Here is a 10,963-nt window from a genome sequence, read left to right as displayed (position 1 = left end):
TATCTAAGAAAGAGAACAGAAGACAGTTGAAAACCCTAGAGTCAAGCATGAAAGAATCAAGGAAAAAGAAATTTTACTTCATCCCAAAGCACTTAAGGTAGCTGGGACAACCTCCTTTGGTAATTTTGATGCCAAAACAGATGAAGATTCTGTAGTCAAATTATATGGTTCTTGTGCCACGATTGGAAAGAGCAAACAGTTTCCTACCATATCGAATAGGTTTTATGTACAACCAAATGTTACTAATCTAAGGCTAATAACGATTTATGCCCCACTGGAAAAGGAAATAGAAGTAGTCAGAGTAATGATCGGCGAAAAACTCTTAACAGAAGATTTGAAAAAATACAACCCAGTGAGCCGAAAGATCATGCAAGCTATGGGACTCGACTGCGATGAACCAACAGAGTTGAATAATGGCAAGGATATACAGATCCCAGTTGGTGTCCATGAAAAGAAACATGAAAAGTTTTGCGAGCTGGGGGCATCCCCTATATGCGCATAAGTAAATACGATTCACACATTACAAGTAGTTAGCGAAAGAATAAATTTGGAGATGGATGAAAGCATCAAAGAAGAGGTGAAGCATCTCAAAACAGTGTCGATGTAAATAGAAGACGAGGGACAACCAACTATTGATGAATTACAAGAAATAAATTCGGAGACAGACGATGAACCTTGAAACATGTACATAAGCATCGGCCAGGCAAAGGAAGAAGTGAACTAATATATTGAATTGTTGAAAGAGAAAAAAGATGTATTTACTTAAATATATCTAGAGATGTCTAACCTAAAGCCAATAGTGCAATGCACCGACTCAACATCTCCAAGGATAAAAAGCCAATTAAGCAAGCACAACGACACTTCCATCTTGATTTGATACCATTAATAGAAGAATAAATAAATAGTTGATTAAGTTTGACTTTATTAGAGAGGTAAAAAATCCTAAATGGATCTCTAATATAGTACCTATCAAGAAAAAGAGTGGATAGATCAGAGTGTATGTTGACTTCAGCGATCTAAATGAAGCATATCCAAAAGATGACTTTCCATTGCCTATAATAGAATTGTTGATCGATAATACAACAAAATACACAGTTATATCATTCACGGATGGATATGCTAGATACAATCAAATATGTATGGTGCAAGAGGATGAGGAAGCCACAACATTCAGAACCTCTATAGGGATATACTGTTAAAAAGTCATGCCATTCGAGCTCAAAAAAAGTCGGGGCTACATACCAAAGAGATGCAAAATATCTTTCATGATATGATGAATAAACATATTAAATGTTACATCGATTACTTGGTAGTATGATTCTACAACCATACAAAGCATCGAGAACATTTATGATCATCCTTTCATCGACTTAGAGAAAAGTAGTTGAAAATGAATTCGATAAAGTGTGCATTCAGAGTATCATCCATCAAGTTTTTTTGGATTCATTGTCAAGCACCAAGGGATAGGAGTCAACCCGGGAAAGATTAGGGCAATCTAAGAAATGTCGCTGCTAAGAACATTATGGGAATTAAAAAGCTAACAAGGAAAGTTGACTTATATCCGGTGCTTTATATCAAATTTGGTAGAAAGATGCCAGTCATTCGCCCATCTCATGAAAAAATGGGTAAATTTTGTATGGGATAGAGCATGTTAGAATACATTTGATTCAATTAAAGACCTACTGAAGCAAACCCCAGTGTTAATAACACCTGTGAAAGGTAAGTCCTTAGTTTTATAAATAGCGGCATGCGAAGGTTCTCTGGGAGCTTTACTAGCTCAACGCAATGAACAAGGGAAAGAAAATGCCATCTATTACCTAAACAAAACATTAATAGGGGTGGAACATAACTATTCTCCCATCGAGAAGTAAGCCTAGCTCGCATTTTCGCAATACAGAAACTACAACATTATTTCTTGTCTTGTGAAATAATGTTAATCTCGCGATCAAATAAAATATTTGATGACACGACTGATGTTGTCTGGAAGGTTGGCCAAATAGATGTTGCTTCTTTTTTAGTTTACAATAACTATGTGATGCCCAAGGTGGTAAAAAGGAGAAGAACTCTCAGACTTTTTAGCAGCCATCCAGTTCCTGGCGGAGAAGAGATGAGTTACCAGATGAACAAGTGTTGCTAGTTGAGTCACCAAGGCCTTGCTAAATGTATTTTGATGTTGCTTCTCGAACATCAGGCATAGGTGTCGGGGTGATTTTTATTAATCCTCATGGTGATTTGTTGCCCTACTATTTTACGTTGAGTACAACGTGCACGAATAATGAAGCTGAATATAATGCTCTTGTCATAGAATTGGAAATACCTTAGGAATTAAAAATTCAAGCTATACAGATCTTTAGGGATTCCAAGTTGGTGATAAACCAGCTGACTACAAAATTTGAAATAAGGAAGCCGAAATCGTTGTCCTACTGCCAGTGGGTGCAACAATTGTTGGAAGATTTTCATAATGTTGAAATTAAACATGTGCCCCAGCACAAAAATGTAAAGGCAAATGCATTATCTAGTTTGGCTGCGACACTCTCTTGCCCTGTCAGGAGCCCTCTTTAGGTGACAATTAAAGAATGGAGATTCTTGCCACCACCTGAGCTTATAAGCAAGACTATAAAAGCGCAACCGGTATCTTGCCTAGAAATCACAATTGATGACTGGTAGCAGCCATTAGTCGATTTTGTAAAATATGTGATCTTACCAGAAGAATAGTCGTTGAAACTACAGGTCAAGCAAAGGTCAAAAAGTTTTGTCATACATGGTGAAGTGTTACTTAAATAATCCTATTATGAGATGCTGCTATGATGTTTGGATGCAAAAGATGCCAATTATATGCTACAAGAAGCCCATTCAGGAGACTGTGGAGCTCATTAGGCCGATTGAAATTTATTTCACCATATACTTCGCATTGGTATTATTGGCCCTCTATGTTTAAAGACACGATAGCTTTCATCAAACGATGTTATGAGTGCAAAATACATGGTGACATCATACATATACCACCCAAAGACCTACATCAATTAGTAGCTTCATGGCCCTTTGCAGCTTGGGTTTGGATGTCATTGGCCCCATCAATCCATCATCTTCACAAAGATGACAATATATCTTGGCAGCAACAAATTAATTTTTGAAATAGACAGAAGTTGTCGCTTTGTACAATGTCAAAGAAAAATATTTTACAAATTTTATTTGACATGCAATCATATATCAGCATGGGATCTCAAAGAAAATTATTATCGATAATGGTACTCTAATAAAAAATAGAAACATAGAAAAATTGTGTCGAAAATTTGTGTTTAATGTTCCTGCTTGATGCGTTATTATCTGTTAGTGAACAGACTAGCGAAAGCTTTTAATAAGACAATAGTTAGAATTCTGGACAAAAAATCATCACGGAAAGTAAGCATGACTGGGATGAGAATTTGAAGAAGCCTTATATGGACCTACCGAACAACTCATCAAATGCTGACAAAAGCCACTCCTTACTTTGCAGGGCTCTTGCAATGAGTGGCCACATCGCCGAAAGTGCCATAGAGCGAATAAAGAACTGTAGGAGTTAGGGAGTACTTTGTGCCCTATGTCATCGCTCCAGCAACCACAAATATGGTGGGTCTAATGGCATCTGCCCATTTAGAGATATGAAGCACCACCAGTCTGAGCCAATAAGCTAAGAAAGTAGCTAGCTCTTCATACGTGCTATATTCTGTCGGGCCCTTAATCTTTTGTCTAAAACCATTCAACACTTGTGTATGGTTCCCAACAAAGCTACAAGGTTAAAAGAAATAAAGTTTTGTGAGAGACAATGAAGAAGTACATGGAGGTCTAAGCAGAGTGAAGAAATACAAGGAACATACCAAAGATCTCTCATAAAATACGCGAGCCAGATAAGGTGCAGGACTTTGCGGATATCAAGAAACTTTGTCATTTCTCTGAAGAGCTCAATTGCAGTTTTCAAAATCTTCGACTAATGATTTATGGGAGAAAAGTGTGTGAATTCCTCATTTGTGGGCATGTATTTGTTGACGAAACAGCCCATTATAAGAAGACCAACCATCCTATAAAGATCACATAGCATGATGATAACTTTAACGAGAGGAAGGTGAAAAGAGTTGGTTGTCAAGTACCAGTAGTTCAAGAAGCCCATGAACACTAGCTAAAAAATGATGATTTGCACAAACTGTTCTATTGCACGCCATACAACAGAGATGGGTTTCACGGCTGTGTAACTGATAAAGGATTGCTAGGATAACTAGCAAAGAGAAAACAAGTCTAACTCGTACAGAAGCCTGTTGCACGATCGCACAACAGAGATATGTTGTGCGACTACGCAATAACACTTTGTTGCACAGATTTGATAGCTCACACATGTGGAGGCCTATAAATACCCCTTCCCTCTCTCATTCTACACACGAGAGAGAGGAATAACAAAGAGTTCAAAGGAATAATCAGGAGTCTTCAGAGTTAAGAGTTATAGTATTCAGGTATCCTGCGGGTTGCAGCATGGGAGGGAGGAAAGAAGGAGATTCAAGTATGCAGAGGAAAGGCCTGTTGCGAGACCACACAATAGAGGTCTCCGATGGTCCATATGTCATGTGACTCTATAAATTTGTCAAGCATTCATTCTCTCATATTCGTAACTTGTGCATATCGACGTGAAACAAGGGTTTCAAACTGCACAACTCTTCTCTCATTGCAGCGGATGCCATACAAGCCGAGATGCTATTGAAATTATTATTAAACTATTTTTAATTACACCAATTAAGTGTACTGTATTATAAAATTAAGGGCAATGTGAAGGATGTAATACAATTTCAAATTAATGAAATCAAATGATGATGATTATTCTTTTATTTTTCTTTTGTTATTATTGAATGTGGATATTCCGATCTCCAATCCCTATTTCTGGTTGAAATAAAATGGTAACTTTGATGGGATCGAACCCAAAATCTTTGGTTGGATTATCTATGTCTAACATTAATGACGGGATAATTAAAGAACACTTTTTATCAACTAGCTTCGTAATGGCACCAAAATGGTGACTCTCGATGGGAACAATCCCCCCTTCATCTCTAAAGCAAAGTACAATTCAATTTAATTCTTATAGCTAATAGTCTGTTTTGTTATTAAGGTACTTCATTCTTATATAATCACTATGACTTCCCTTGCGATCAACATAGTCTTCTATTTCACAGGGGAAAGAAAATGCCATCTATTACCTAAACAAAACATTAATAGGGGTGGAACATAACTATTCTCCCATCGAGAAGTAAGCCTAGCTCACATTTTCGCAATACAGAAACTACGACATTATTTCTTGTCTCGTGAAATAATGCTAATCTCGCGAGCAAATCAAATAAAATATTTGATGACACGACTGATGTTGTCTGGAAGGTTGGCCAAATAGATGTTGCTTCTTTTTTAGTTTAAAATAACTATGTGATGCCCAAGGCGGTAAAAAGGACAAGAAGTCTTTAGACTTTTTAGTAGCCATCCAGTTCCTGGCAGAGAAGAGATGAGTTACCAGATGAACAAGTGTAGCTAGTTGAGTCACCAAGGCCTTGCTAAATGTATTTTGATGGTGCTTCTCGGACATCAGGCATAGGTGTCGGGGTGATTTTTATTAATCCTCATGGTGATTTGTTGACCTAATATTTTACGTTGAGGACAACGTGCACGAATAATGAAGTTGAATATAATGCTTGTGTCATAGGATTGGAAATACCTTAGGAATTGAAAATTCAAGCTATACGAATCTTTAGGGATTCCAAGTTGGTGATAAACCAGCTGACTATAAAATTTGAAATAAGGAAGCCAAAATTATTGTCCTACTGCCAGTGGGTGCGATAATTGTTGGAAGATTTTCAAAATGTTGAAACTATACACGTGCCCCAACACAAAAATGTAAAGGCAAATGCATTGTTTAGTTTGGCTGCGACACTCTCTTGCCCTATCAGGAGCCCTCTTCAGGTGACAATTGAAGAATGGAGATTCTTGCCACCACCTAAGTTTACAATCAAAATTGTAAAAGTGCAACCGGTATCTTGCCTAGAAATCACATTGATGGCTGGCGACAACCGTTAGTCGATTTTGTAAAATATGTGATCTTACTAGAAGAATAGTCACTGAAACTATAGGTCAAGCAAAGGTCGAAAAGTTTTATCATACATGGTGAAGTGTTATACAAATAATCCTATAATGAGATGCTGCTATGATGTTTGGATGCAAAATATGCCAATTATATGCTACAAGAAGCCCATTCAGGAGACTGTGGAGCTCACCAGGTCGATTGAAATTTATTTCACCATATACATCGCATTGGTATTATTGGCCCTCTATGTGTAAAGACACGATAGCTTTCATCAAACGATGTTATGAGTGCCAAATACATGGTGACATCATGCATATACCACCCAAAGACCTGCATCAGTAAGTTCATGGCCCTTTGTAGCCTGGGGATTGGATGTCATTGGCCCCATCAATCCATCATCTTCACAAAGATGACAATATATCTTGGCAGCAACAAATTAATTTTTGAAATGGACAGAAGTTGTCACTTTGTGCAATGTCAAAGAAAAATATTTTACAAATTTTATTCGACATGAAATCATATATCAGCATGGGATCTTAAAGAAAATTATTATCGATAATGGTACTCCATTAAAAAATAGAAACATAGAAAAATTGTGCCAAAAATTTGGTGTTTAATGTTCCTGCTTGACGCCTTATTATCCGTCAGTGAATAGACTAGCAAAAGCTTTTAATAAGATGATAGTTAGAATTCTGGAAAGAAAAAATCATCACGGAAAGTAAGCGTGACTGGGATGAGAAGTTGAAGAAGCCTTATATGGGCCTACCGAACAACTCATCAAATGCTGACGAAAGCCACTCCTTACTTTGCAGGGCTCTTGCAATGAGTGGCCACATCCCCGAAAGTGCCATAGAGCAAATAAAGAACTGTAGGAGCTAGGGAGTACTTTTTGCCCTCTATCATTGCTCCAGCAACCACAAATAAGGTGGGTTTAATGGCATCTGCCCATTTAAAGATATGAAGCACCACTAGTCTGAGCCAATAAGCTAAGAAAGCAGCTATCTCTCCATATGTGCTATATTCTATCGTGCCCTTAATCTTTTGTCTAAAACCATTCAACACCTATGTACGGTTCCCAACAAAGCTACAAGGTCAAAAGAAATATAGTTTTGTGAGAGACAATGAAGAAGTACATGGAGGTCTAAGCGGAGTGAAAAAATACAAGGAACATACTGAAGATCTCTCATAAAATACGTGACTTTGCAGATATCAAGAAACTTTGTCATCTCTTCGAAGAGTTCGTTTGCAGTTTTTAAAATCTTCGACTGATGATTTATAGGAGAAAAGTGTGTGAATTCCTTATTTGTGGGCATGTATTTGTTGACGAAACGGCCCGTTATAAGAAGACCAACCATCCTATAAAGATCATATCCTGATGATAACTTCACCGAGAGGAAGGTGAAAAGAGTTGGTTGTCAAGTACTACTAGTTCAGGAAGCCCTTGAACACTAGCTAAAAAATGATGATTTGCACAAACTGTTCTATTGCGCAACCATACAACAGAGATGGGTTTCACAGCCGCACAACTGATAAAGGATTGCTAGGATAACTAGCAAAGAGAAAACAAGTCTAACAAAGAGAAAACAAGTCTAACTCGCACAGAAGCCTGTTGCACGATCGCATAACAAAGATATGTTGTGCGATTTGATAGCTCACACATGTGGAGGCCTATAAATACCCCTTGTAAGACCCGTATCCTAGTTCGTACCATTCCTTATACTTCTACGATCCTCCCGGTCAAATTTCGATAACCCGCGACCTGTAACCGGCGTTTGCACGCGAACCTAAGCCGAGTCCTGCATATTTGAGTCGAGTCGACTCGAGACTTGTACTAATGCGACCGCGTCGTCGCCGCTGTTCTGGCTCCGCGTCTCGCGCGCTGAGGTGATACCCGGGCTAGGAGATATGGGCCCGTATTCAGTTCGAGGAAAACATTGCGTGTTGCAATTCTGAGAGAATCTCTATGACACGTCACATCAATCAATCAAAGTACAACTCATCACTCCATCCTATCCCCAAGTACAACCACCCTCCCCAAAAGTCAATACTCTCTCTTACACAAGTACATATCCATCACTCACTCACCCATCACACCCCATCACTCACCCATCCCTCTCTCTCTTACACCTCTCTCTCTCTCATCTCTCTCATTTCCTCCCAAGCAACCCACATCCAAGTAAGCTTCATGAGAGAAAGCTTTGTGTGGCCCACTTCCTATCTCCCATCCCCACCTTCCAAAACCAATCTCAACTGTTGAAGTTCATCCTTTGGAGCTCTAGGATGCTTGGGCGGTAGGAGGAGGAGAAGATCAAAGGTGAGTGTTCCGTGGGCTTATATTTGTGTATTTTTTATGAGGGGACAAGTGGGGCCTACCGATTGATGGTATGGATCCCACTTTGGACCCTAGGTGTGGTTGATGACCCACCATGATTCTCATGATCATTCCATGATGGGGCCATTCTCCATGGACCCCATCATGATGTTTATATTCCTTGTATGAATAAAGATCATCTAGACCTTTCTTTTGGTGGAAAAAGGATCTCTAACGTTGATTTTAATCGGTGGGCCCACATGTAATAGGACCCACTTGATGTATATTGTAAATCATAGAAGGGAGGGCTCATAGTGCCAGGGTCCCTCCATCACTCGCCTCTCTTTCTCTCTCTCTCTCTTTTTCCCTTGTTGATGGCCCCATGACGTATGTAACTTATCCATGTCGCCCACCTTTGTGCGACCCACTTGATGGACATGTTGGATCTACACCGTCCAACCATTTTGAGAGATCGGTCCATTTGGACGGTACCATGTGGGCTTTACCTTGATGGATGATGGGGAAAACATAAATATGAGCTTGATCCCAAAATGGGTGGGCCACACTGATGTGGACCCACAGTGATGATGTGGTACATCCTCACCGTCCACACAGCAAGATGGTGGGCCCCACCTTGATGCATATATATCCACACCGTCCATCAAGTATCCTTGGATGCTGGACATCGCCAGCAATGAAGTGAACTGACAGTGGGGTGTGGCTAATAGTGTAGTGTGAACTGACGGTGGAGTGTACTAACCAGTTAATTATAATATTAATATTATATAATATAACATACTATTATATATGAGGGTGGCTCCATGTGGACGCACCTTGATGTTATACCGTCTTCACTGTCCTTGGATGTGGGACCCACCACCACGTGTGGGGCCACTCCTTGATGTATGCACCTGTCCAAGCTATCCAGGGCCTGGACGTTAATATTATATTAATTTAATATTATATTTATATATATATATATTGTATTCATATATATGGTGGTGGGCCCTACATGGGACCCACCTACTCTGTTGAAGCAGGTAGTTATATAGCTGCCGTATTGACTTCAGTAGGGTCTGTGGGACCCCATCCACATCATCCATCCATTTGGATGGGCCACACTTGAGGCCTGTTTTGTATCCACCATCCATCAGGTTGGGATGGTGGGACCCACCAGCAGTGGGAAGTGGTTTGGCTGGGTGCCGTACACCAGCTATATATAGCTGCTGTAATGACACAGCAAGTCTGTGGGTCAGAATCATGATGTATGAGTCTTATATCCACACCATCCAGCCCTTGGACGGTGGGACCCACCATGATGCATGTGTTGTATTCATACCGTCCAACCATTTTGAGAGATAATTTTATGGCTTGGAAAGAAGAATAAGACAGATCTAGTGATCAGGTGGACCACACTACAGAAAACAGTGGAGATTGAACGTCTACCATTGAAACCCTTTTTTGGGTCACAAAGGTTTTCGGATCAATATGATATTTGTTTTCCCCCTTAATCCAGGTCTTTGTGACCTTATGATCAGATTGGATGGAGAATAAACTTTATGGTGGGCCCTGTGATTAGTTTAACAGTGAAAACCATTATCTCCACGGTTATTTGTGGTATGGCCTAGATGATCTCCTGTTATGATTCATTTAGATAACACTCTAAAATGATCTCTATAAATAGATGTATGGTGTAGGTTGCTCACCTAGAACAATGGGCCCGATTTGACGTTAATGAGGCCCACCTTGACGTATTCTGTGGCCCATCTCTGAGGCCCACCTTGATATATTTGTAGCCCACTTAAGGCCCATTGGTGCGGCTCATCCATGAGGCCCATCATGATGTATATTTGAGACCCATGTGATAGGGCCCACCTGCCTTGTATTTAAGGCCCATATGATGGGGCCCATTGTAATGTATTTATGGCCTATGGGTAAGGCCCATTGTGATATGTATTAGGCCCATGATGTATGGCCTATTTGATGTATTCGAGGCCCAGATACGTGGCCCATTTGATGCATATGAGACCTATGTGTAGGGCCCACATGTCATGTATTTGAGGCCTATGAGCAGGGCCCACCTATTGTGTATATGTGACCTTTGAGTAAGGCTCATTGTGTTGTATATTAGGCCTTTGTATAAGGCCATGGACCCATTATATGTTTGGCTCTATGTGAGCCACTGCTTGGAAGCGATGTTGGTTAAATGTCCACATTGATGGGCAATGATGGTTTAATGTCCACATTGTGACCATCCCTTAGGCCTTGTTCAGCTGATTGTCGAGACCGATTTTGATTTGTTGAGGCTGATTGTATAGGCCGATTCTGATTGTCGAGGCTGAGTATCGAGGCCGATTCTGATTTATCGAGGCCGAGTATCGAGACCTATTCCGATTTGTCGAGGCCGATTGTATAGGCCGATTTCGATTATCGAGGCTGATTGTATAAGCCGATTTTAATTGTAGAGGATGAGTATTAAGGCCGATTCTAATTTGTCGAGGCCAATTGTATAGGCTAATTCCAATTGTCGAGGCCGATTCTGATTTTTTGGGGCCGATTGT

Source organism: Magnolia sinica, chromosome 3, assembly GCF_029962835.1.
Source record: "Magnolia sinica isolate HGM2019 chromosome 3, MsV1, whole genome shotgun sequence".
Taxonomy (NCBI): domain Eukaryota; kingdom Viridiplantae; phylum Streptophyta; class Magnoliopsida; order Magnoliales; family Magnoliaceae; genus Magnolia; species Magnolia sinica.
The sequence above is the reverse complement of the archived record's forward strand: the minus strand, read 5'-3'. Positions refer to the sequence as shown.